We start from the raw sequence: 26,082 nt of genomic DNA on the forward strand, positions 1-26,082 counted from the left end.
ACATGTACTTCCCAAAGAGTTGAAAATCTAAATTATTTGCAACTCTGTGAGATTCAAAATGGGCAGAGGAAATGGATGGATGGAGAAATAAATGAACTGACTGAGGTTGTGATCACTTGGATGATAGTCTGCAGTTTGCTAGTTTCTGGAGCCAGGTAGGGGTTTGGGCATCTGAGGTAGCTTAACATGTTTCTTTACAGATACGTATTGTTTAAAGAGAATCAGAGGATCATGGTTTGAGATAGTCCGAAAAAGAGGTTATGGGGTGATTTGCATTCTGCAACAAATGCAATTGCAGTCGTTTTCCGGTATAGCTCGATGTGGCTCCCCTTGCTGTAACCCAGTCCAGAGGTCACAGAAGACTGGGGCTGATGGTGATGTCCAACAAGAGTGGACATAGCCTCCTCACCAAATACAAGTAGGAAAAAACAAAGTAGGTTTCTGTAGATCCAGCAGCAGCTGAGGCCACAATAAACGACTGGGTTCCAGTTGTACGCGGGTAATGTTGGTTTCTGGCTGCATCTGCTTTCCCCTTGGATCTAAAACATTTGCTCTTGGATGAAGGCTTAAAGTGATTCCTTCTTTCCTTCAAGAAAGGAGGAAATCCTCTGTGCCTGTTTCCTGCTGGACTCGTCCAATATGTTGTTATATAGAAATATAATCATTACCTTGTTTTTGGAGAGTAATAAGCATTCCTAAAGCAAGAGCAAAGAGACGAAGAGCACAAGGTAGCTTTGTTAGCAATGTATGCAATTGTAAGGTTTCGTAAATTGGGCGGGTTGGGGCTCATCCTTTCACTGAAGTTTCACAGAAGGCCTTGTTTGGGGTTTTGCACGGGGGGCGGGAGGCATCACGAGATGTCCATGGTGCAGGAGAAGGAAAGCGGTGGGAGAGAGAAATGTCACTGCTCATGGACTAGCTCTGCTGCCCAGAAGGAAGCGCGGACCCTACATCGGCGCGCCGCGGTTCACTCGGAGGACGCGCTCCGTTCAGATGCTGCGTTCCTGCTTTCTCGCAGCCACGCTAGCAGCAGAGGTTACAAATGCAGGGCCTCGTTCGCCTTGAATGACCCCCTTCCTGCCCGGCTCGGTGACAACTGCTGCGCTCAGGGGAGATTCATCGTCTTTCTCGGAGGGCAGCCGTTGTTTGCATTGCTACTTCTGCTCAGAGGGGCCACCAAGACAAGAACTGCCTTTATTTGCGGTTGGGACTCTCCGGAAAAGCCCTGACGACAGAAATGCTCTGAAGCAGCTTGCTCTTGGACAAACCTGGCTCCCGTCTCTTCCCGCCAGCATCCCCTGCCCTTGGGACGGTTGTAGTCCCTTGCCGGATCCCTGGAAGACGAGCGGTCGCGCAGCCAGCTCGTCCGGGCAGCCTTGAGCCCAAAAAGCCCAAATAACCAGGGCTGAATCTAGTTCAGGCAATATAATAAAAGATTTTGTCCCACTAAGGCAAATATTCCTATTCCCAAATCTTGACGACAGCAAGAAAAAGACCCGGAGGATTTTATTTTATTTTTTTTACATGATGATAGGTTTTACTTGCAGCCTGGCTTGGCCATTCATCAGCTAGGATTAAACAAGAAGATGAACATCTCAAACAAAATATTACCCTCTGGTTTGATAATGGCCACAACACACACCAAAACTGCATTCTTATATTTTATTTCGGTGTTTAACCAACGTCAGGGTCTACCGGCAGTGGTGTATAATTGATACCTGTTGCAAGGAACTTTTTACCATTTTTTCCACTACTGAAGAAGGCGGTGAGACAAAGGGACTACCTTGGAGCACACGGCAGCTGAGACAGACATAGTGATATCTGTTGGCATCTCGGATCTGCGTAGCCTTACAAAGTATATCGTGGCAAATGGTACAGGACACTTGTGGAGGCCGCAGGAAACTCAGTAACCTTTAGGTCTGTAACGAAACGTCTGAAGCAGGTGGGACAATACTAAATAAAGCCTTTTCCACACTGTCCAGACTAGTCATGAAATAATAAAAGGGGGGGTTGCTGTTTTAGGGGGACTTTTTGTAAGATATAAGTGCATCCCCTTAGACTCGGAAGGTGCACAGGTGCGTAGACAGCTGTTAGCAACCTGAATTTTTCTTCAACCTGAGATATTTTTCTTTGTCTCTGGGAAATCATAATGTGCCAATTAATGTGTAGATAAAACATTTAAAAATCTAGCTACTTAGCTCCGCTATGTCAGCTTCCTTCCCAGAGACCTGAAGCACGAGTACCGTGTACCCGAAAGCTTATCTATGTGTAGCTGAGAAGGCCCTTACAGACTAACTAATTCAGAGCTGGTCCGATAAAAGACCTCACCCACAGAAATCCTCGCTTCTCTTAAAGTTTCAGGTACTTAAAACACGTTTCAAACACAGATCCTCAGCCTGTGTAGGAGGACGTTGTTCCAGTGGGCTTACACCGATTCATAGCAGCGGGGCGTCTCAGATGCTCGCATCGGCGTTCCCTCGTACGAGCCAGCCTTGCCAATAGCGACGTGGGACAGCATCTAATCGGGGCTCTGAAAGTCAGCCAAATGCTGTGGCTTTTTCTGGGAAATGGACACATTTTCTTTCTCACCCTCCCAAACATCCCTGCTTCCTTGCCATGTAATGTATTGGGGTTACTTTGACGTTGCGAGGTTCGTGCAACGGCGGCGTTTTGGGAGATGCGCTATCGGATTCCTTCACTCGGATGTGAGCGTCGGGGGCATCGCTGGGCTGACCAAACGGTCCGCGCGCTAGAGAGACGCGAGCCTGAGGCAGGGACAGACGGACAAGGGCAGCTTGGGGCCGACTGCTTCCTCCTGTGCATTGGTGTCTTGTACGAACCCCTGTCCTAGCAGAAATATAGGCCTTGCCTCTTTGACCGTCTCATCCTCCCCCCCTCCAATAAACCATCACTGGTTTCAGGGATTATGTCTGGGTTTGCCCCTACTTATTATAAAAGGCCGTGCAGGGATGGAGCCTGCTTCTCCTCTTTCACAACGTGGCAGTTTCCAGGGGGGGAATCGTGGGATTATTTATTTGAAAAATAAAAGGGGCACGAGAGAAATGTTGCTGCACGTAGCACTGAGTCGGGGCCGGCACCGTGGCTGTGGCCGTGCCCGCTCCCCGGCGCCGATGCACCCATCGGTATGGGAGCCCTGCCTTCACCTGGTGCTCAGCATCGATCAACATAAAAGCATTTCCTTCCTTCAGGGGATGCCCTGACCGTTTTGTGCACAAGATGAATGCTTATTTCAAAACCAAAGGCAAGCTGTGCATGTGACCGGATGATTTAGGGAGAATCGTTGGACATTTGCAGCAGCTAAAACTTATTTCTAATTAAAAATAGAAGAGGAGGAAGAGTGGTGATGAAGATAATGGCATTCACAGCAGCTAGAGCAGGAACAATCGAGCGTTTCCCTCCTCGCTGTATTTCGACATCCCCTTCTGTGTTTTATAGGACGGTGTTACCGCGACATTGTCATGCGCACGGCACAGTCGTACTCGGGCGACTGCCAGAACGGACGCGGGCGTCCAGACGTTTCCCAGGCTGTCAGCTTTTTCTCTTCTTTCTTTTTTCTGGTCCCAGTACTGTAAGTCCCCTCCTTTGGCTATCCCCGTGTTTAAAGAGACCGTTCGTTTTCATGACCGCTCCGTGAAGCTCTACCTTCCCTTCTCATTAATGAATTTCCAGGCTTTGACTGAAAAACAGAAACAAAATACAAATAGAAAAAAAGAGATCTGACAAAGGACGGGGCTACGTATCTGGCAGGCTCTGCTGCGCCAGCCTCGGAGAAGAGATGGCCATTTGCTGATTGCCTGGGGTTGACATGACTTGGTTAGTATGCTAATTTAGTCCTCTGCATTTAAGATTCAGATCAGGTCTGCGCGGGGTCTCCGGAGCCGCGGCGCGCAGGAACGGGTGTCTGCTGTGCAGCATTCACCGTTCTGCGCATGAATCACATAAATACCCAAACACTCGCTCTGCTCCTGCCGCGCTCGCGCGCTCCCCGCGTCCCAGCCACACGCGATGTACCATCCAAACAGCTTTTGGCAAATGCTGCAAAAAAATGAAACGTGAAAAATGCCTCTGTGATTGGTTCATTCCTCTTCCTCTCTGTCCCCGAAGGCTCTCGCTTGCACACTGTATTTCTTCTGCTGAAGGAGCTCGGAGCGTAAGGGCCAAAATTCAGCAGTAATGAAGCAGCGCGGAGCTTGCAATCCGAAACAGAAGTGTCACCTGCAGACGCCTCTGTCTGCAAAATCCCCACAAGATTCGTTCCCCGCACCCACGCTCCCAGCTCAGCAGCTGAGAAGCAGCCTGGAGCTCTGTGCCCTTAGTGCAGAAATGCAAACGCAGACCCGGGAAGAAAACCGGCTACCAGTATTTCAGGGGTTGCCAGCTTTCCACATGCAGCTCCTGTCCTGTTAGGGTCCCCAGAATTAAGAAAGGGCTTAAATCCAGAACCAGTGGGAGTGATCAAGTCCAGGTGGCACAGATGATAACCTGCTCTGTGTTCTGGATCACCGATCTACGGAGAATATAATTACCCAAACCTCCCTTTTCCTTATCTCTCTGCAGTGTCGCAGCAGTTCCCAAGAAACAAGTGAAGAATCATCAGCTTCTACTTTTGTTCAGCAGGTTTTGGACGTTGCTTGAATAGACTAAATCAGGTGTGAGCAAAGATGAGGCTCCAATGAAATGCATAAAAGGCTTTTCCAGCTCCGTCCCTGTCCGTCTGCACGCTGCTGCGTGGCTCCGTCCCCGGGTGCCAAGGTGTATTCCACCCGCAGCCCGCGCACCGGGAGATGCCTCGCCACGTCCCCAACGGCAGCAACCGGCGCTGGCTCCGCACCTACAGATTTGCTTGTCGTTGGGGGGGTTGGCTCTGGTCCAAGATGTTTTCCTGTCATCATTTCACTGTCTTTTCTTGTAATCTCTTTTTTAAACATCACTAGCAATTAGCTGATCCCCTCTCACATCCACGCGCACACATGCATACTCTCCCTCTCTCTCTCACCACTGAGTCCCATCACTGCCTTCTGCCTTTTAAGTCTCAGAAATTACAGCTTCTCATTAGCTGGAGAGCGCATTTTGAAAGGCTTGGTGTTTACTCACTTTGCAAATGTTGCTGGCCCTTTTAATTATGCTCCTTTTTGCATACCATAAAGAAGCAGCGAGCTGCTCAAGTCAGCCCGGGCGGCTGCATATTCCCAGGAAGGCAGGAGGAAGGATCGTGTTTTACCTCACTGCTGCTGCTTTCTTCCTTTCCTGTCAGCGAGCCAAGGAATCCCCCCAATGCTCTTACGTAGCAGATACCAAAACTGTGAGTCACTTTTCACTCCCCGAGCTAGAAGTCCACTGCATCCGTGTACGTAACGGCGAGCACAAGGCTGGGAATTTCCCCGAGCACCAGCGTGCCCCGGAACCAGTTTTCCAGCCGTGACTTGGTCTTCCTTGCTGTTGCTGTCTCTCTTCGGCTCCCTCCGCTCTCCTTGCCTTTTCCTGCCTGTCCTTTTCCTTTCTTTTCTCCTCTCCATCCATCTCTGTGTTGCCAGCAGCAGCAAACCCAGCATGAGCCAGGTCCCTCTCGCCTCCTGTTATTTTTTTTTACTGCAGCAGCCTTTGGCTGCTCCCTCTGCCAGGTTGGATCACCAAAGACACACGACTCGCTCACAATGAATAATCAATACAGATATTGATCTGCGGAAAATGTTTGTAAATTCCTGAAAGGGAATCCGGACCGGGGGACAGGGAGGCTCGTGGGGGACGACGGTGCGAGTCGAGCGGCGGCTGGAGGCAGAACCGTGTTCGGATCCCGAGGCTCGCCGACGCCGAGGTGACGGGCACTGGAATGTGTGCGCACGCGGGCGGGTGTGCAGGGGGTGCTCGGGATTTTCGTTTCTCTACAGCTGCTTTCTGTGAAGAATCGAGAGCGAACGGCTGAGAGGCCCCCATCAGTGCCATGCCTTGGCTGCAGGCCAGCACTGTTTTGTTTCCATCATCACACGCTACTTGTGCATTTGCATAAACACAAGGTTATTTTTTATCCCGTGGCCAAAAAGGGGGTTTGAAACAGAGAGGTATTATATAAAGAGGTGGGGCTGTCTGATCACGATCGCTGAGGATTAACCTTCCCATCTCTGTACTTGAGCAAAAGAAAGAGGAAAAGACGATAAGAAATGCCGGGATATTAAACGCGTGCAAGACCCAGCCGTTGTAGACTTATGTCCCGGAGCGGGGAAGTTGCGGACAACTTTATTTCGTGCAGCCGGACCCCGATTTGAACCGTGGGACCGGATGTGTTCCCACATCTGTCCGGCTCAGCTGAGCCGACCCCTGTAACTAAGAAGTGAATAACGTGCAGGGAAACCAAACGTGCGGAGAAACGCGTCGTCCGTGAGACACGGGAGAAGGCGCCACTCCTCTCGTGGAGCCCACGTCCTGCCTGCGGCACTGGCAGCATTTCTGCGCCCAGCGGGTCTCGGGCAAGGTCTGGCAGCGCCCAGCTGAATTTCGTAGGCTTTGCTCTTTGCTTGGGGCGTTCTCCTCCTCCTTTCCCCACCCGCGCCTGTCCGTCTGTCTGCGAGACGGCACGGCCCAGCCTGGCGTATTGACCGCTGCGCTCTCAGGGCCACCGAGCCTTTAAACTTTTTTAAGGTGGGCAGAAAACCTGGAGGCTGGGAGCAAGGGATGTCTCTTTAATCCCCCCCATGCCACTGCACACACCCGCTCGTGCGGTGGTGCCTGCCTTGCTGAATCAGGTCGCCGTTGCAGCGGCGCTGACGCTCGCTTCCTCGGCCGCGCGTGCCGGTTTGGTGTCATTTGCAAAAAGTGCCCTGGTCGGGAGCACCGTGATTTATCTAACAACCTCTAGCTCCAGGCAGCTTGTTGGTACGGCATTTTCCCTTCACACCTCCCCCACCTCTCTCCTCGCCCCCGTTTTGATTGGTAATAAAATCTTCCCTGGATGATTACATTCCTCCCTCCCATTGCTTCCTTCCCTTCGCATTCACACGGCTCCTGGTCTCATGACAGAAGTTTGAGTAACCTTTGAGATAGCAATCTTGAGTGAGACCTCCATGTGAGGATTCAATTCCAGCGTCTCCTTTCCGGAGAGGAGCTGTCCGCTTTATCAGCCGGCACCAGCAGGAGGGAGGCTGATTTTTTTTATTCTTTCTCTGGCTTCTGATTAGCTCCAGCAATCCAATTAGCAGAGGCATTTATATCACAAGGGGCTGAGGAGCCCCTGCTCATCACGGCGGCTCAGAGCCAGTCATAAATTCTACCGACACTACATCTTCCCCGTGACACGGATTAATTACAGCTGTGGGCCTCCAGCACAGGTTTGCAAAGGAAGGTGCACGTGAATATCAGAACTAAAGAGGAGGCAAGAAAGGGAGCGAGGTTCCCCGGGCCAGCGGCGTCGTGCCCAAAGGCCACCCCACCTGCGGCTGGGCTAGGGGAGGAGCAGGCAGACAGGTGGGGCGGGCGCGCGCTTCAGTAGGGCAAACGGGAGCAGGCGGCAACTGCCCGGAGACCTGGGAGGAAATCAGGAACCGAGCGTCTGTGGCCTGGCTGGGAAACTCCTCCCGGTGTTTCTTCTTGCGCTTCAGGGCAGGTGCAAACGTGATGCGAGAAGAACCGGGCTCTTGGGGGGGTTGAAGACGTTGCAGGCCTCCTCGGCGAGGTGCGGGGAGATGGGCGCTGGCCGGGGCGTGCTGTGCAGCGTTGCTGGACGCGCTGAGTGGCTTCTTCCCCCGCTCACTTTTCGCCAGAAGTTTGGTCACGTTGAAGATAGCTTTCCTGCAAACGATACTTCTGCCCCAGAAACGGTGGCTTGCTGATGCCATAGCATCACTTCCAGAAACGCTGCTTCTTGAGAGGCCGTTTCTGATCTTGATTTCCTGGGGCTATCGCATACCATTGTCTGAAATGATGCTAAAGCGAGTTGGGTATAGGGAATAAGGAGAGCCAGATGAACACAGGGTTTAGGTATACTTTGGATATCTCTGCTTACCCTCACCGATATCTATATTTCTCTATTCCTTCATTAACCTACAGTATCTATCCATTCATCTCAATCTATCTGTTCACCTCTGTATCAACTATTTATTCAACTATCCATATGTCTATATATTTATCTCTATATTTATTAAAACTATATGTCTGTGTATATATCTATCCATCATCTGCTGAGCTGTGACTCTATTCCTTTGTCTGATCTCTCTTTTTTTATTCAATCACGTGTCGATTTAACCATTCATCTATATTATCCATCTTCCTCTCAGTTTTTAATTTAGTCATCAGTCTTTCCATCGATGTATTCCTCCATCCATTCATCTCTCAGATCTGTTCTTATTAGGTTTCTATTAGGTCATACAAATATCTTTTTTTTAAAATAGCTCTGGCTTAGTAAGCCCCGCAAATATACATTTTAAAACTTAATTTGGTAAAATATCAATTTCAAAATCAAGATCCTCATCAAAAATCCCTGTGTATTGGAACACCTAGGACATCAACCCTGATTAATTTATTCTGGTCTATTAGCATCATGCGTAAGAAAATATAGTTCTGTCTGGACGCAGGTATTGCGTGAAATGTATGAAAACATGTTCAGCCAAGATCTTGCCCTAGCGACGAAAAAGTTTGGCCCATTTCAAACGTAAAGCAGGATCCTGATGCAGCAATTACTGGGTGAAATTCTTAGCCTAGATGATCATAATGGCTCTTTCTGGCTTTAAAATCAATTAATTTATAAATCCCTGTGGAAACCTGGGTTAAATTTGGCCGGAAGTCAGAGTACCCGGCTTCTGTCACGTTGTCGCGCTCCCAGCTTAGCACCAGCCTGGTGCGGCTCTTCTTGCTCGCTGCTTGTGCCTCTCCCTTGTTTCCAGCTGAACAGGACCGGGCGTTAGTTCGATGTATGTAGTTGCCGATGTGGCATGCTGTGCCCACTTCTTAGCAGGACATCGAATGATGCCATTACTGAGGTTTTATGGAGTTTTTGGGGCAAACCTTTGGCTTGTATTCCACTGCTGTTGAATAGAGAAAAGAACAAAGACCTTCATCCTCCTTTCCACAAACGTTTTCTGTTATTTCTCTTCAGTGGAGCTACTTAAAACAATCTCAGCAGTACTTTTATTCGCTTAGTAGAGGGGGTAGTTAGATGTCTGAAATCAGACAGGGCAAGGAGGTACCTTAGAGACTAACTGGTTCAGAGAGGCATACACATTTTTGGCAACAACCTACATTGGTTGCCTCCGCAAGCATGTGCCAGCCTGACCCAGTGAGTCCCTAAAGTGTCGTGCGGCTTTGCCTTCTGCGTTTGTCACTGAAAAATGGGATTTTATCACATATGAAGTTATTTCAATTTGGGGGGGAGCAAGTTAAATAAGTCGTTTATTTAATTTCTTTCAGAGTCCCTTGTGTTGTATCACGTGTTTTGTTTTGAGTTGGGGGCTTTGGTCGGGGCTGTCCTGCAGCGCCTCGCGCCGTCCTCGTCCTCGTCCTCGTCCTCGCGGTGTCCGATTGGCCGAGCGGACCGCTTTCATGAACCGTGTTGAAAATAGCAAACAGCTCAGCATTTGGAGAGGAAACAGCTCGTGTATTTATTTACTTGGGTTTTTATTGGAAATGCCTTTACAATTTCAGTACAAGATTTCAGAAATGACTTGTTTTCAGAATTCTGTTTTGAAAACCTAGGTGTATTTCTGGGATTATGTGGGATAAACCAGAATGGAAATGTTATTTGTCAGCTAACTACTGTCCACATGCCGTCTTAAAAACAGGTCCTTGGCTGTCGTACGGGCAGCCGAGCCTTCACAAGGACCAAGCCTACCGGATAGCACGGAATCCATTTTATTTATCGAAACTGTTTTTCGTAGAGTGAATATTCAGACGTGCAAACATACTTGAAGAGGCAGGATGGAAACTATTCAATTTTTAAAGAGATTTTATATGGGGAAATTGAATGCATCCATCACACTCTCTCCTGTTTCTTTTCCTTAGGGTGGTTTTAGACACCAAGAGCTAATTGGTGAAGCTTGTTGAGACCTTACCCCTGTTGGGATGGGGTAATGTGTAAGTGCTGACTGGAGTGGGTAAGCAGGAGGAGGCCAGACCTTGCAGGTGCAAATATTCTCCAGTATACTGCGGGGCTTCACCTCAGTCCTTGTACCAAAGTCGGCACGTGGAACAGACTCTTGTTCGCTTTCGTTATATAAAGCACGTTCTGTTTTCAAGGGATCACCTCATTTGTTGCAGTACAAGGAAAAGTTTGCAGGCCACATGTTTAGGTGGTTTAAAACAGCACAGCCTCTCTGGGCACGTCTACACGCGCATTAATGCACCGTAGTTACTGCACATTAAATGTAGCACCTGTAACAGGTACTAACTAAATGCACAGTAACTGGTTTGACTGCACAGTAGCGCTAGCACACTCCGTTTAGGTGACGTTAATGCACAGCGGACTAATTGTACTGCGCGTTCAGCGTCTCGTGTAGACGCACCCGCTGAAGTCAAGTCTGTGCCTTACAGCCATGCGTGCTGCATGGTGGCGGCCGAACAGAAACGAACGGTCGGTAACGAGCCCAGCTGACGAAGCAGGCGGGCAGCGTTCCCGCTGATTGCTCTTGTGCACTTTTTGCTTGTGACACAAGTGATCCATTTTTCTCCTGGCCGTATTCCTGCAGGACTTGGTGCTTTGCTTAGGAAAACAGACACATTCATTTAGTTTTACTTTATTTTCTAATCCCTGTATTTCTGTTCGTTGGCATCATCCTGCATCGCCTGTCATGGCTACTCCCCATCTGTAAGCGCCCCAGTTTGAGGTGGTTGTTTGGGTGGGTGGGTAGGTGGCCAGGAGATGCACAAAATCAACATTTCCCCTCTCAGATCTCCATTATGTCTTTGATAGTTAGGGAGACGTGCCTTGAATCCTTCACCTTGACCCATATTCTCCATCCCGGTTGATGATTTTATTCTTTTATAAATCAGTCCTTCATGAATTCCTTTGAAAAAACAGGTTAAAGGGAATATTGTCAAAAAATTCTGTCTCTCTCTTTACTATATTATCCCCTCATTTTTTTTGTCATTTAACTCCAATTATGGGATGCTAAGTGCTTTTGGAAATTTCATTGTTAATATCTTCTTACAGTGCTATTAACGTAAATCAACTTTAATAGTGTCCCAGCAAGTGTAAAAGCAATCAAAAATTCAGTACTCACGAATCATTCTGTAATTTCAGCATAAAATGTTAATAGAAATAATATCCAATACCATAAAATATCGGCAAATTCAACTTTAAATATATGTGATAAATGACTTTACCATCATGCAGTGTCCCGTGGACTTTGGCAACCAGAACATTTTATTGGCAAACTCTGCCTTAATCGTACAAGGACTGAAAGACACCTCCCTGCCTTTTGTCTCGCTGTTCCCAGCACGAGGTGTACGTGCGACCCTTTTTTTTTTCAATCTCTTAAAAATCCATCCTTAGTTAAAAGGTACCATGTGTGCAGAGCTGTTTAGTGGCAATGCAAGGAGGAATCTCCCAGGTAGCAGTTAACTGATTTCTAACTCACCTGCTACCTCAGCGCCCCAAGGCTGCCTAGAAAAGCTTTTAACTGCATCAACTGGGACTGAAATTGGGACTTTCTCAAAAAAAAAAAAAAAAAGACATCTGAAATTAAAGTTGTAAAGATCTATCAACCAATTAATGAGAAATTCTTAAGAGAATACTGTAGATTTCTGAAAAATGCATAAACGTTTGAATTAAAAAAAGAAAGCACTTAATTGATAGATGTCATATAGATTATAACATCTATAAATGTTAGCCCTGGTCCAGGCAAGCTTTTGCTTCTTCCTCCGCCTTTTCTTCTTGCTTTTTTTGGTGCGAAAGTTCCTTACTTTTTAAAAAACGTTTAAGACTTTCTCCGTGACTTAAGTCCCTGCGGTGTCCGCAGACGGCAGCGATAGATCTCGCCTCCCTGGGTCTCCAGGGCCGCAGCTCTCCTACGTCCTGGGGCTCTTTTCGACAGGGAAGAAGAAAACTACAGTGGCGAGGGAGGCATTCAAAGTTCATTTCTTAAGGTAAGGTGTCCTGGCCACTTTTCATTGCAGTGTAGTCTGCCTTCCCCTCCCCTCCAGTGTAGCCTGGTGTTCAGCGAGCCCTGGATTAGTCGGTCTCCTTTTAACCCAGCTGGCTCTCTCCCTCTCTATATGGATCCTTCCTTGTAGAGCCCGTGGAGTCATTTGCACAAGGTCAGGTAGCCCTTTGAGTGCTGTGCTGGGTTCACGGGGCATTAAATACCCTCATGAAGGCCATAGGAAGTTAAGATTTCTGCGGGGACTTGTAGCTTCAAATTCTGCCGGAAACTTTTCTCTGCCCTTACTTAGAATGATTCTAGGGTATCGCATCTTTCCAAGACCAACAGAAAGCCTGTAAGTTTTTGTTGGCTCGTTGTGCTCGATGAGTAGTCATCGACGGCTCTCTGTCTTGTTTGGAGGAGGTTTCGCAAGGGGTTCTCCAGGGGCCGGTCCTTGGGCCGGTATTGTGTAATGTCTTTATGACCGATTTGGATGATGGGATCGAGCGCACACTTAGCAGATTTGCAGATGACATCCAGTTGGATAGAGCTGCAGACACTCTGGAGGGCAGGGCTTGGATCGAGAATGACCTGGATAGACTGGAGAAATGGGCTGAAATCCATCAGATGAAATTCAGCAAGGACAAGTGCAAAATCTTGCCCTCGGGATGAAATAATTGCATGCACAATTACGGACTGGGGAATGATTGGTTAAGCTGCAGTACTGCAGAGAAGGACCTGGGGGCTATAGTGGACCATAAGCTGAATATGAATCTACAGCGTGTTCTTTTACGGTATTTGCAAAACAAGAAAAAAGCCAACAGCATGCTGGGTCGTATTAACAGGAGTCGCCTGTGAATCCGGGGGAGTGACTCTTCCGCTCTGCCGAGCGCTGGGGAGGCCACACAAGCAATTTGCTCACGGGGTCCCTTCCAGCCCCAATTTCCAGTGGTCCTAGGTTAAGCATTTTGAAGTTGTGCTCTGCAAGCTAAGATAATATTCTAGAAATTAAGTCATCTGATACACTGAACCAGCAAGCTATCTTATTTATTTATTTATTCCTTCATTCAATATATATGCCACTCTTCCTAGCAAGGCTTACAATAAGAGAAGCAGAATATTTATAGAACAGGAGAAAAAACAACTTAAATGGAAAATTAAATATCTGCCCACTTCTTTGTCCCATTTCTCTTAAACTTTCGAAACCAGCTCTGATCTTTTGGGTGGATTTGATTTAGTTTTGATGACAGTGTAGAGCTGTCAAAATCATGCTTAAAATGGACAGATCTCGTAGATGTATTTTGAGAGAGTAGTGTCAGTTCGAAAGGGGCTGGGGCGGCCGTGTCAGGGGCGGGCCTGCTATCCCATAGCTGCTGTTATCATCCCAGCTCCGTCCCCCCGTAGCCTGGCGTGGTTCTCCTGCGCCGGCTGTCCCAGTGTTTACATCCGGCCTCTCTGGCAATGGAGTGCAAAGCAGATGCATCTCAGGAGAGAACTTAAACACTTTTATTTCTTAACATATTTTAGTTTTCTTTGTTACACAAAATTTCATGTTGACCTAAGCAAAACTACCTGGGAATCAATTTCTTTATACACTCCCAGTGAGCTACTTTCAAAAGGGACAAAATAATGGTAAGAGTCTTTATCTCGCATGATCAAAGTCAATGAAAGTTTTCCCATTGATTTCACTAAGGGCAGAATTGGTCCCCCGAATTATATCTGAAACTGATTTTTACAATCAGTGTATTTATCTCTTTTAATAAAATTGCTAGCTTTGGAGTCTGAAATGATCATATTTGAATAGGAAGACTTTTATTTTAATGCTAAAAATCATGGCATATAAGGGTTTTCTGTTTAAAACAAATCTCTGGCACCTAGAGCTTAATAACAACTGCATTGACTTCACTGGGAATCTTTACTTTGACTTGAGTTGGTTTTGCAAGGGGGCAGGATTAGACGTGTTGGCTTGAAATTTGGGTAAGCGCATGTGCTAGGAATTGGTTCTTGGGACGTGCCGGCGTGAGACACTGACTTTCTGCCCAGGGTAGAAGCACCTGCTTTGATTCCTGCGCCGCGCTGCAGCAGCTATCGCGTTCGAGCAGCTGAGGGAGTCAGTTGACTTAATGACTCATTGTTCTTCACTCCGGAAGTGTTAACGATTGTGTCCTTTTTAATGATCTTGGTGCTCCGCTGATCGAGCACATCTTTCTTGGGGCAATCTGCCAGCTGCTCCTGGTCTCTCCTCTCCTATTTCACAGCTTTGGAGGCTCTTTAGCTTTTTTCAAAACCACAGACCCACCCGCAGAGACCAGTATTCAGCAGCAGGTTGGGAAGCTGAGTCAACTGAGGGGGAGGATAAATCTGTCCCTGTCCTACACGGCCACAATGCCAGAAAAGTCTATTTTCCTTTGTTCCACCTTTCAGAAATCAGGTGTGTATTATATACCCTGGGGTGTACTATATACAAGAAGATGCGGTATTTGGAAATGGGACGTTTCCAGTGGTTTCTCTTCCCATTGTCTCCACCTCGTTATGAATCGGAAATGTATATTATTCCAGGTTACTTGCAATCTGGATCTCCACAGTAAAGGCCACAACATGTGTTTTGCTGCCCAGAAAAATGCAGGTGAACATGGTGCTTTAGTAGGTACTTTGAATCGTGGTCTTTGCACCAAAAGATTGTGGAATTACTTTTTCATTTCTGACGAAAGACACAGACATTTTTTGCCTGTAACGTTTCACTCATCTGGACTGACAATATTGCCTTCTCCCTTATTTATATCTAGACGTTCTGATTTACTCGTTGTCTTGGTCTATTGTCAAGTAATAAAAATAATGAGAAAACCAGCAGTATTTGGATGATAAGTTTTAAAATATAATGCATCGTTATGATAATTATATTAATTTATTATTCCAATAATAGCATCATTCAACAAGCAGTGATATTTTCAGTCCTAATTCCAGAAATAGCAGTTTTATTTTGCCGATCTCGGGATACCAAGTTGATAGGATGCAAGATTCCTGGCAACGACCGTATTTAAATGCCGTATCGTCGTTACAGATGCTACAAACCACTGTCGTTACAGCGTAACGGTGACGTGCTGGGCCCAGACTAGGACTGGCAGAGACAGCTAGCATTTCCTTTTCTTGAACGTAGTTATAGCAGTGTAAGTAAGAACAGAGTTTTGACCACCATTTTTATATATGTAATCATAAAAAGTAGATTCGGAGAAAACCCTGCCACAGTCCAATTTAAAAGGTAGTTGGGAAGCGAACTGCTACAAGGTTCGTTCTGAAAGTAGTTAATATTAGAACAGGATAAGACAAGCTTGTAAGGGAAGTAAACGTTATTAGGGAAGAAAAATATAAACATGTGATCTTAAAACAGTAATTGAAACACAGTGTAGCCTTAGCCTTCCCAACAGTTTTGTTTTTAGAGTTACGGCATCAAGCAGAGCCCAAAATCAGGGTTTTCTCTGCAAGAAACAAGGCCTTCAAAACTCCTAATGCAAAGAGCTCGGGCTTCTCAACAAGTGATGCTGTATTTGCAGTGTTTGAAGGCTTTATCATGCACGCTTTCCAAGACAAAACTCCCAGAGGTTGAGAGCGCCTCGGAAAATATAAATCCCTACGAAAGTGGGAGCTGTTATCGTCCCACGTCCTGTGGCAGGCGTTGGTAAAGAGATGAGCTTCTGGAGGGGCTGGGTGAGGGGATTCAGGTGGGTTTTTTTACATCAGCAGTTCATGACCGGGACAATCTCAGGAGCGTCCGTGGGAAGTCCACGTAAACTTTAGGAGACCAGTGTGCCGAGTTCAGACGAAGCCCCCGCCAGGGGGAGCCACGGAAAGGGGCATCCCGGCCCCGGCCCGGTGCTAACGTGGCCCGTGCTCGTCTGCAAACACGGAGGCGTAGTCTGTGCCCGGAGCGCGAGAGATCACCTTTTTATGAGGAAGTAAGAGAAACAATCTTTAATCCTTTCAAAGCCCAATAATATTATGTATATTGACTGAAACCCTATGGAGTGGGCCTGACAGGGCTTTTTCATTACCACGGTACATTGTAACCTAGCTACCTTTGAAAAGTAACCAATATCGAGAGCCACTTGACATTTGCAAAGGATTATGGGTGTCCTCTCTATCTCTTCTCAAGTTCCCAAATTTACAATGGTCTTAATTTAAAAGTTAAGCCCCGGGATCAGTTGCTTCGTCTGGTGCGGGCTGCCCTTTAAAAAAAGGTGTGCGCTGGGGGGGCTGGGGGAGCTACCTCGTGTGCTGATGCCACCGAGTTTCAATTTGGGGGTCTGATTGATTGTTTTAATGTTGTCTTACCTTTTCCATAATTAAAAATGTCTAAACTAGAATTAGCTGGATCCAGCTGGGAGGTTTCATTCCTGCAGGTGTTGCTGAAACGCACAAAGCAGCAGCAGCAGCTGGTAATGAGTTGGTGAAAATGAAAAAGGGACATAAGTAGCTTCTTTAGCAAATCCCCTGGAAATGACATGGAGCCTCTGGGATCGATAAGATCGATCTGTCCGAGGGCTGCAGGCCTCACTCATCCAACTGCCGGCGTATCTCCCCGCACAAGGAAGGCAGCATTGTTGTTACCAGTAAAACGGGCGCAGAATCTACCACGAAAACGCCACTCTTCTCTTGCTCCCTCCCTGCAGAGGGATGCAACGTCTGGGGTAGCGTCAGAGCCCAGGTCCAGGGTAAGAAAGCGTCTGTAAAGGGAAGCCTGCCGTCCGCTCCAATGGGCCGTGCATCGGGAGCGCGAATGCTGGCCCTAGCAATAAGATAATCCAGTCTTTGGAGTCTGAATCCTGAAGGTGTTATCATTTGGTTACGAGACGTTGCTGCTGCAGTTGCACAGCCTGCGACGTGTCGGATACTGAGCCTTCTCGCGCCAGGCTTCGCTTGTCCCTGTAAAACAGAAAGACCTTTGAAAGTGAAGGAGCCCGAGATCCCTTCTAAAACGGAGGCTAGCGCCGTTCCTGTGACGTCTCCAGGCCAGCGTCTCAAAAGATGATCTCACCTTAGGAGTGCTGAGTGCACAAGAATTGCCGTTGTAAAAAGAACGGGCGGAACAATCACGGACTTGCGAGTAGTAGCGTTGGGAACAGCTGCCAGCCACATGACCATGTGGTTTGAATTTGGTGCATTGTGTGCAATACAGCTGTGGGATTTCGGTTTGCATCTGCTTTTTGAATGGGTGGAGGCAAGGGAGAGAAGGAGCTGTCATGAAAAACCAGAGAGAGAAAAGAGGAGTTGGCCCTGGTCCTTGGGAAGGGTTCCTTATCTACTCTTGACATATGCCTGGTCTTTCCTAGATGCAGAAGTATGGGGAGCCCATATTTTGGTGATGATTTGATCGATTTGCTTTTCTTGGAGTCACAGTTTTAATTTATAGCATTGGCTAAGTTGCTTAATCCCTTGTTTATGGTCAAGATTGCATACTGCTCCCGATAGAAAGCATTTCAGTTCTTCAGTCAGTGAATCAGTTGTTCAACCAAACTTTGCAGTGGTCTTGGAGGAAAACGGTCTTCCGAGATTGGTCGTGACAACTTTTCTGACCTCTCACAGAGATTAATAAAGGGCAACATTTCTCCAAGACACTGGAAAGGAAATGGTCCCAAGTATCCAAGTTTTGTTCCTAAATGTATCTGGATACAAGGTAGATAATTATTCATCTTGCATCAGTTCATCGGTGCAAGGAAACGATATACTTGGTCAAGCCAGTGAGTGTTAATGTTCCTTGGAATGAGGAATCCCCGGGTGATGCAGCCAACTCTGTATTTCGACTCCTCATATAAGGCTGTGGCCAGCAAAAAAGAGCATCGCTTGAATGTGCCAGCAAACCCAAGCCACCGAAATGGCTCATGGGAGCCGTTAGCAGATGGACACAACTTAAAGCAACGCCTATGAAGCTGTTTAAAATTGCTTGGGAGTCACGCTAGCCCCTGACCAAGCTATGTTCACGACCCCTCTCCCACACCAACCCCTCATGCAAACGTGCAGAGATTGTTGCACGTGGATACATTTGACTTTTGATCGTGGCATTTTCCTTTGTCCGCATTGTGCGTAACACTAGTATTTCTTTTGACATGAATGAAAACACGAGTTATGAGTGAAGGATAAAAATAGTATCTTAGGGCCGTGTCCCCAAACTTCCCATTTCAAAGAACTGTGCTGATGTCTTTTATCTAATATTCCTTAAAATGGAGAGAGAATCGGATATCCTCCGTGTACAAATATGGAAACTAAGCTACAGGGGAGAAATTATCACCCACTTGTGCCCGCCGTGATTTTCCCAGAGAGAGGTTAAAGACCTGGTTTTCGTGGGTGCTCGGGGCTCTCTGCTTCCACAGGGTCGAGGGGAGTTAAGGCTGTCAGCATCTCAGAGCGCGGGTCCGTAAGAGATGTGCACGTGTCCATAGCTGGTCTTTTCAGTCAGCCCACAGCAACTCCTGCCTCCCATCTGCTGCTAGATTGCTTCTCAACGCTGTCTCTCAAGCAAACCCAAGTGACCGGGCGATCCAAGTGCAGAAGAGAATGAAACGGGCCGCAGATCTGTAACAGCATCCCTGGGATCGCAGTGTCACTCGTCTGCAAGTGCCGAAGGTGGCAAATGGGCGGGTGTCGGTTCACTTCAAGCTCAGAAAGTATTTAAATTCACCTGCAGGTCTTTAGTGTGTTGTTTTGGTTGCGTTTCAGTGCCGCAGCTTGCTTTTCCTTGATGTCGCGCAGTGCCGATAGGTTCAGGCATACCTGACAATCGCATGCCGAGGTCGGTAGTTCTCCAGGCGCCCCACATGAGACTGAGGCACCCCTCAGAAAATGCCAGCGTTTAGTTTTCACTCTGTTTTTTACTATAAAAAAATGCTGGATCAATTCTTTTGTTGCGAAGAACTCGGGAAGCTCCCAACAGGCCACAGTGGGGTTGTCGTTCTGGGTTGCTGTCTGACCTCTCTGGGTTTGTCGTGTGAACTGTGTTTGCACCCCTAAGCGTGCTAACAGTGCGTGTCACGCTGAGGCACCCCCGAAAGGATCTCAAGGTACCCCAGATCCCTCAATACACTGGTTGGGGATCCTGACACAGGTTGTAGGCTTTCTTCCCAAGACAATGCAGCTATCACAAATTTGAAACCATTTTTCATTTTAGAGCCTGGCTGATGACATCAGAAAAGGACAAACCCATTCAGACAAATCTCTCTCTAGCAGCAAGTTGCTGTGCACGATAATCCAATTTTGAATCCTAAGCCTGACAAAGCCCAAGGTGTTGGGACTGTCCCAGTGTCAATACTGGCGGCTCCAGAGGGAGGCAGTTGCGGCATTGCTGGAATAACTCTTTAAACCTGCCACGGTTGCATTGCACCAGAAATCAAAATAGGTGCCAATCGACCGATACGTGTCTGTATTTTGTTGTGAATTGCAGCATAATTAGCATGGTATTCTTCATTTAACAACAGAATTTCTTTGCAAGGATGTTTTCTCAATGTGAAGAAAGTATTATTAGAAAATGCAGTTTAAAAAGTATTCAGTCACGTGCAGCCATAAGTCATCACGTGTCTCTTGTGAACGTGGTTTGAGTGTGGGGTGCGCAGGAGCCAGGGATTGGGGGAGCAAAGGGAGGGGTGAGTGGGCAAGCTGGCACAAAACCAAGCAAGTTTGTTATATTTGTTGAGGTTGACACACGCCTGTGCAACATTTCACTTTGGACAGATCTGATGGGAAGATTTTCCGTTGGAAATCTTCCAGCTGACTTCCCTGCTGGACTCGCTGGCAGCGCAGAGCAGTGCGCAGGAGCGGAGTTCGCGGGGCATTGCACTGTTCACGGCTGCATGCGTCTGCGTCACCATCAACCTGAATCTTGTAGAAGAACGTCATCTTCTTTTTGGAAGATGTAAAATCCAAGTACATGGCTGTCCAAAATGTCGTGATTTATAAATAACAGGCAGGAACAGGCAGGTAGCTAAGTGATGGGGTACCGTGCAACTGGAAGGTTTAGGCATGGATTTTTTGGTTAACGAGCGGTGATTGTCATTGTGTATCTCGCTCGGCACACGGCAAGGACCACGTTAGTAAGTGACAACCCACCGTGACCTTTTCCTCTTGAAAAAGGTTCCAATTAATGACTATCTACTGATCTCTATATTTAGAAAAAAGTCCTCAAGGTAAAATTGTGTTTGCATAACTGTTTGGACGAAGGAAACAGTTATTTCCGTGACCAACAAGAGATCAGACTTCTGAACTTGAAACCCAGCGCAGCGCCCTAGACACCAGATAGAGGAGGGCACGTTGTAGACGTGGTCAGGGAGTGTCCTGCTTTCGTCTTACAGCGCGCCTGTAGATGTGTTCAGATTGACCAGCCATTCTGCCTTGTGATCTGCAGCAGGAAATAAGACACGAAAGTCCGGGGAAGGGCCAGCAAAGCAGAGAAGGCGCTTTAGGGATAGTTTCTTGTCCTTATTCTAATACGGGTTTACTAACGAACGCAGCTATTTCTGTGACTCTTTGCCGGTCTCGCATTAGACAGTCAGTTCGGTACCCGCGGCACCTTAATCTGGTGGAGTCAGCCCACTGCTGCTCTTACTAAGAAAGGGAAAAGGAGCGCTCACGATGAATAATGAAATGGGAAGACGATGCCAGAAAAAAGTATTAAAAACCACATCTCTTTTGGATGAAGACAAAATCTTCTCGTCTCTAATTTCCTTTTACTGATTGAGCCCGTTGCAGTTCCCCTGAATACTAGGGGGAAAGTTGCAACCGACCATAAAACTGTGGGATAAATACAAATGAAGAGCAGAAATTCAACAGCAAAAATCACATTGCTCAAGCAGAACAACAGTATCATAGTGGGGAAAATCAAGACTCTTATTGTGAGGGGGCTATATTTTTATTCGGAGCTCGCAGGTGGCCGTCGCGTGGTAGTCTGAAGGCTCAGAAGCAACACGATGACCTCTGCTGATATATGGTTGCCTTATGCTTTTTATATTCCCTTACTTTCTCTGCTGCTTCTGCAGTCTTTGTCTGTAGTGTTTTCATACCAGCTGGCTCCATGTGACACCGTGACGTAATGAGAAAATGCTGGAAATCTGCTTCCTGAGAGCGGTTGGAAGCGAAAGGACGCGGGCCGGCTGGCCGGCGTGTTTGTGGCAGGAGTCCCAAACCGGAGGCGCAAGGCAACAGCCTCCGAGGACGGAGCAGATCCACGTCTGCCTCTGAATCTTCTTCCCTGCTTGGGCTGGAGCATCAATCTCAGTCTTTAACCTCGTGAACTTTGCAATGGCAATTGTGCGAGCGAAATCGTAGCGTGCCTCTTCCTGCACCGATGAGTCGATAGGAACTTGACCATCGATTCCAGGGGGAGCCAATTGAGTCCTAACTAGCTGCAGATTAAGACATGCAGTAATAGTCTGAGAAATGCCATCTTACTGCACTGCACAGTTACTGCACTGTAGCCAAAGGACCGGGATCTGGCTTCCCCCGCGTTTTTTAATTAATCTCTGCCTCATCCTCCAATCAGAGATGATCCATTTTACTTGTATCATTAAGGTTTAAAAGTAAATCCTCGCTGCTCAGAAATTTATATAACTCCTTCGTGAACCACATTCAATACCACTGGCTAAGTCTTTCCGGTCTGCTGCTTGCAAATACTCAAGAAATATAAATCGAGCCTTTTACAGGACTTCCTTAAGAAACGTTATACCCCTGCCTGCTTCCTCTCCTGCCCCTTTTAGTTCCCCTCGCAGCCCCACCAATTTCCCTGCTTGCTTAAATTTTATCTCTATTATCCTTTATGTCAGAAAAGTCTGGCAGCTTTTAGAAAACTCTTGACACTTTGGGCTGTGCTGTAGTACGCCGAGTTGAAACCCTGCTCTGTATGCTACAGGTTATTAGGGTTAGCAGAAAGAATGTGCATTTATTTACTGAAGGTACTTTATAAATCAATACCTTGTTTTTGAACTCAGGTCAATAGGAATAACTCAGAAACACAACCAACAACTACAGCAACCCTAAAACAGCACTTTCAACGTATTGATTTTTAGAAGAGTATCTTTTCCTGGCATTATTCACACAACCTTGATAAGCTATTCAGTGCAATCAAAAAATTGTAAAGAACTGGGGGGGAGGGGTGTGCATGCGTGTGTGCGTGTGCGCATTTGTGTGTGCGTAAAATGCAAGAAACCAAAGACCCCCCCAAAGCCCCGACATAAAGCCATGTGATAGTTAAGGTTCTTATAAGATCATCCCGTTCCTCTGCGCTGTACGATGCAGCATAGAAGAGCGCACTGCTGTGGGCCAGTACATAACAACATCATTAACTTGGCCTCATCACACACTCGCATATTTTATGGTAACTATCTAATGACTTTAAACAGCCAGAAAAAGCAGAGAAACAGAAAAAACCCCAAGCACACGCGTTCAGCCCATGTAGAACCCCTGATGTTTGCTTTTCCTAACTTTTTAAAATCATCGCTATTTTAGGTCTGAGCTCTGCCATGACATAGCAAAGCTTTTTGCAGTTAGTTTTATGCAGGTGTTTCTCTTCAGTGCTGGGATGCAGAGGCCCTTTAAGAAGGATGTGCCTGGCAGGTACTTGTGCAGCACTTCCAGGAAGCACAGCGCTGCCTCTCAGAAATCCTCAGGGGACCAGACTGCACGCTTGCATCTCGCCAGCGAGAGGTTTCAGATCCGCGCCTTTGCCAAAGTGGAAAAGTTTCTTGTCACGCGGAGATTTTGGTCAGGCCTAGCCCAGGGGTGCTTAGAGGCACACCCCAGCTTTAGCTGGCACATTCAGCGTAAAACGATGTGTGCAAGTAGTGGGCTCACTAGCTTCCCTCGCCCTACTCCCTTCTGATGTAGATGCGGAGAGCCGTCCCGTTGGTAGGAGCAGAGCTGTCTGTGAACTTCTTCTAAGCCAAGTTGAATGTGACTGAATTGCTCCAAAATGTGGGAAAATAATGGGAAGCCTTTACCCCTAAGAGAGATGCATAGGATGGAAAAAAAGGCCTTAAAGGGGGAAAAAAAGCTTAATGTTACATTTAGCATTGCATAATGAAGATTAATAACCACAGGCATCCTCCTCTTGAGGTTGGCGCTCTGAGCCAGACCTGTCTACACTCTCGTAGCTCAGGCCTCCCTTCCTTGAGCCACCACGTCCTAACCCAGCTTCAATGATCTTTCTCTCGCCAGCACTTCGGTTTTCTGGGGCCTTCCCCAGGCTGGGTCTCCAGAGCTTCCTCCTCTACCTTCAGGCCCAGGAAGCTGGCAGGCTCCTCTTCTCTGTCGAGCTGCATCACTAAAACTGGCCTTCCTCCCCATAACTCTGGAGACGTGGACTGTCCAGTTCCCCAGCATGGTTTCCCGATCCTACTCCACCCCAGCTGGGGAGCTGCCTGGCGGAAGAGAAGGACGTGACCGGACATCCGTCTATCATAACCCGCAAAGCCGGCGCAGCTCAGGCACCCTCTGGAAAGACAATAGTGGTCTTTCCAAAGTCCATTACAATATATTAAGAATCTAAAACCACAAGATGTTTTAAAAAGTGTGATACGTCTTGCTTCTCCCTCCCAACTCAAGGATGTGTGGCAAATATCCCTTAATTTCTGATACCTGGAAGAATGCAGTAAGCTCCTGTAGTCTCCTGGCTTTGCTTCTGTGGCTTCAGAGTGAGTATTAACTGTTTAACTAGATTGCCTGTTGGCAATATTACCGCACGCTCCTTGAGCAAACTAGCTTGATGATTCATTTCAAGGGCAGCTCATGCAAGCTACAGTGCGCCACGTGGCACTCGGCTGGAAGAAGAAAGAACAACCCAGCTTCGAGACAGTTAAAGCTAACATTTTCCCCACTCCATTCAGATATGATAATGCAAAAAAGAAAGAAAGAACGGACTCCAAAACGTTAGCATAAACTCAATCATTAGACCAACGCTATTAACTTGGGGCTCCCATACACGATGAGAGAGAGCATTTAAACACCCTGGGAAAGTGGAGATTTCTTCGGCTTGTTTGTTCAGAGTTTTGTGGCTCTTTTATTTCCACATTAGAAGACATTTTAGAGCACGTAATTGGATGTTAAATAATATTGGTATGAAATGGTTCAAAAGGCTACACCTAAAAAAGATAAGTAATTGGTAAGTAATCTAACAGATTAAAAAAAAAGGAGCTCCATTTCCTCCTTGGAAAAAGGCACTGAAGAATATCACGTGTGGATTAATGCTAATATCCACACGTGATATTCTTCAGTGCCTTTTTCCAAGGAGGAAACGGAGCTCCTTTTTTCAAACCTGTTAGATTTTCACACATGAAATAGTGTCGCTGTGCGCTCCAGTCCAATCCTTTCTGCTCCGTTTCACGTTCTCGTGGGCAGCATTGCCCTTCGAGCTGCGCTGACACCCTCCCTAGTGATCCCCATCCCCGGACAAAAGCTGTGGAGCAAGCCCAGGCGTCTCTCCGTTCCTTCTCGTCACCTGTGGGTACGAGTCGGAGCAGTAGGAGCTTCTAGCGATGACGCTTGCCATTTCTGTATGTAGAGTTTTGACCGACGTTCGTGTTAATTAGGCAGCTTGTGGTTATTTGTTCTCCTCTCCTTTTAAAAAATGAAAAGACTCTTTTGTTCTTGGTTAGTTATTAAGACTTCCCTTATACCGACTTCTGTCTTTGTAGCTAAGCAAAGTCTCCTGGCTTTAAAACCTGTTCCACACCTGACGTGGCTCGCTGTACACTGTTTTGTTAGCGAGATGGAGGTGATCCTCCAGAGATCTGGGAGCCGGTCCAGGTAACAGGCCAGAAGAAGCCACTTCTTGAAGTGCTGCAAGTCTCATAAATCACAGCGGTGGGTGTAACTTGTTGGTGCCCTCGGATGACACGTTCCACGACCAGTATAACAGCTGCAGGTCGAGGAGAAAGGGGAGACGAAGGAGTACCGCTCGCCTAAGGCCACCTCATCCCCTTCAAGGGCTGCTCAAGACCCTGGCACGAGTCCCACTGAGCTCCCTGTCTCGGTACCAGATTCACTGGTGATATTCTCAGTACTGACATCGTCCTTGGTGCTCGGTGCACCTGCATCCCTTTGCTCCCAGTCACTCCTAAAGTGAGCAATTAACAGCGCGAGGCTCTGGGGAAGAACAAGGGGTAACAGCACCTCTGTCATCTTCGTCGCCGGGTGAAGTACAGAGGATATTCTCCAGTGCCAGTGATAGAAGAGAGGAGGGTTGGGACACATTTCTGGACTTGAAACTGCTATCCACAGCTTGAAGATCGGGATGGTAACACTTGCCTCTATAATACCCTCATTAGATCCATAGGACCAAATTCCCCCAGGCTTTTTATAGCTTACATAGATGAAGGGTCAGGCAGTATTGACCCAGACAGATTACCTAACTGGATTTCCAGTTGTATTAGAGGGTGTTATGAATTAGTGGAATTAGACTTTTCAATAAAGATTAGGGCTCGTTTCATCAGGACACAGGCAGCGACTGCAGGTTCCTCGAGGAGGCTACCTGTTCCAGAGTCGGGAGGCAGCACGGAGTCCATTTACCCAACGGTGCTCCCCCTCAGAGGCGTCAAGACGTGGCATGCATTTGACAGGGCCGTCCTTCCATCACCCGTCAGACATGCTAAGCACATGCCGTTGATGGTAGCTACCTCTTGTGAGTCCCAAATGGGAACCAAGTAGACACGGCAAGCACTCGAGGGAAGCAGCCAGCTAAGCACAGAGTAGCAGAGGTCTTTTGATGTGCACTTCTTGTGATCCACCCTCTTCCCCCAATAACATGTAGCCTGTGGACTAGTGGTTATCATAGTTCAGTGGTTTTCAGCCTTTCTTCATTTGTGGATCCCTAAAGCATCTCAAGTGGAAGTGCAGACCCCTTTTGGAAATCTTGCGCGGAGGTGCAGACCCCGTTGAATTGTAAGTGTGGACGTTCACATACTTTTGGTCGGTCACAGTCCTCTTTCACAGGCATCGTCTATGGACCCTGCAGACCGCAGGT

At 47.3% G+C, this 26,082-nt stretch overlaps 1 protein-coding gene and 1 long non-coding RNA gene across 3 annotated transcripts in view; one reads left to right on the forward strand and one right to left on the reverse strand.

Moving 5' to 3' along the window:
- Positions 1-26,082, forward strand: part of ZFHX3 (zinc finger homeobox 3) — an 813,079-nt gene that overhangs the window by 504,665 nt on the left and 282,332 nt on the right. The window lies entirely within an intron of this gene.
- LOC132243624 (uncharacterized) lies at positions 1,490-5,613 on the reverse strand. The gene is made up of 2 exons (XR_009455323.1): positions 5,116-5,613; positions 1,490-3,697 (listed from the first exon to the last, which is right to left on the reverse strand). It is a non-coding gene; the product is annotated as an uncharacterized LOC132243624 (long non-coding RNA).

The sequence above is a fragment of the Alligator mississippiensis genome, chromosome 10 (assembly GCF_030867095.1).
Source record: "Alligator mississippiensis isolate rAllMis1 chromosome 10, rAllMis1, whole genome shotgun sequence".
Lineage (NCBI taxonomy): Eukaryota > Metazoa > Chordata > Crocodylia > Alligatoridae > Alligator > Alligator mississippiensis.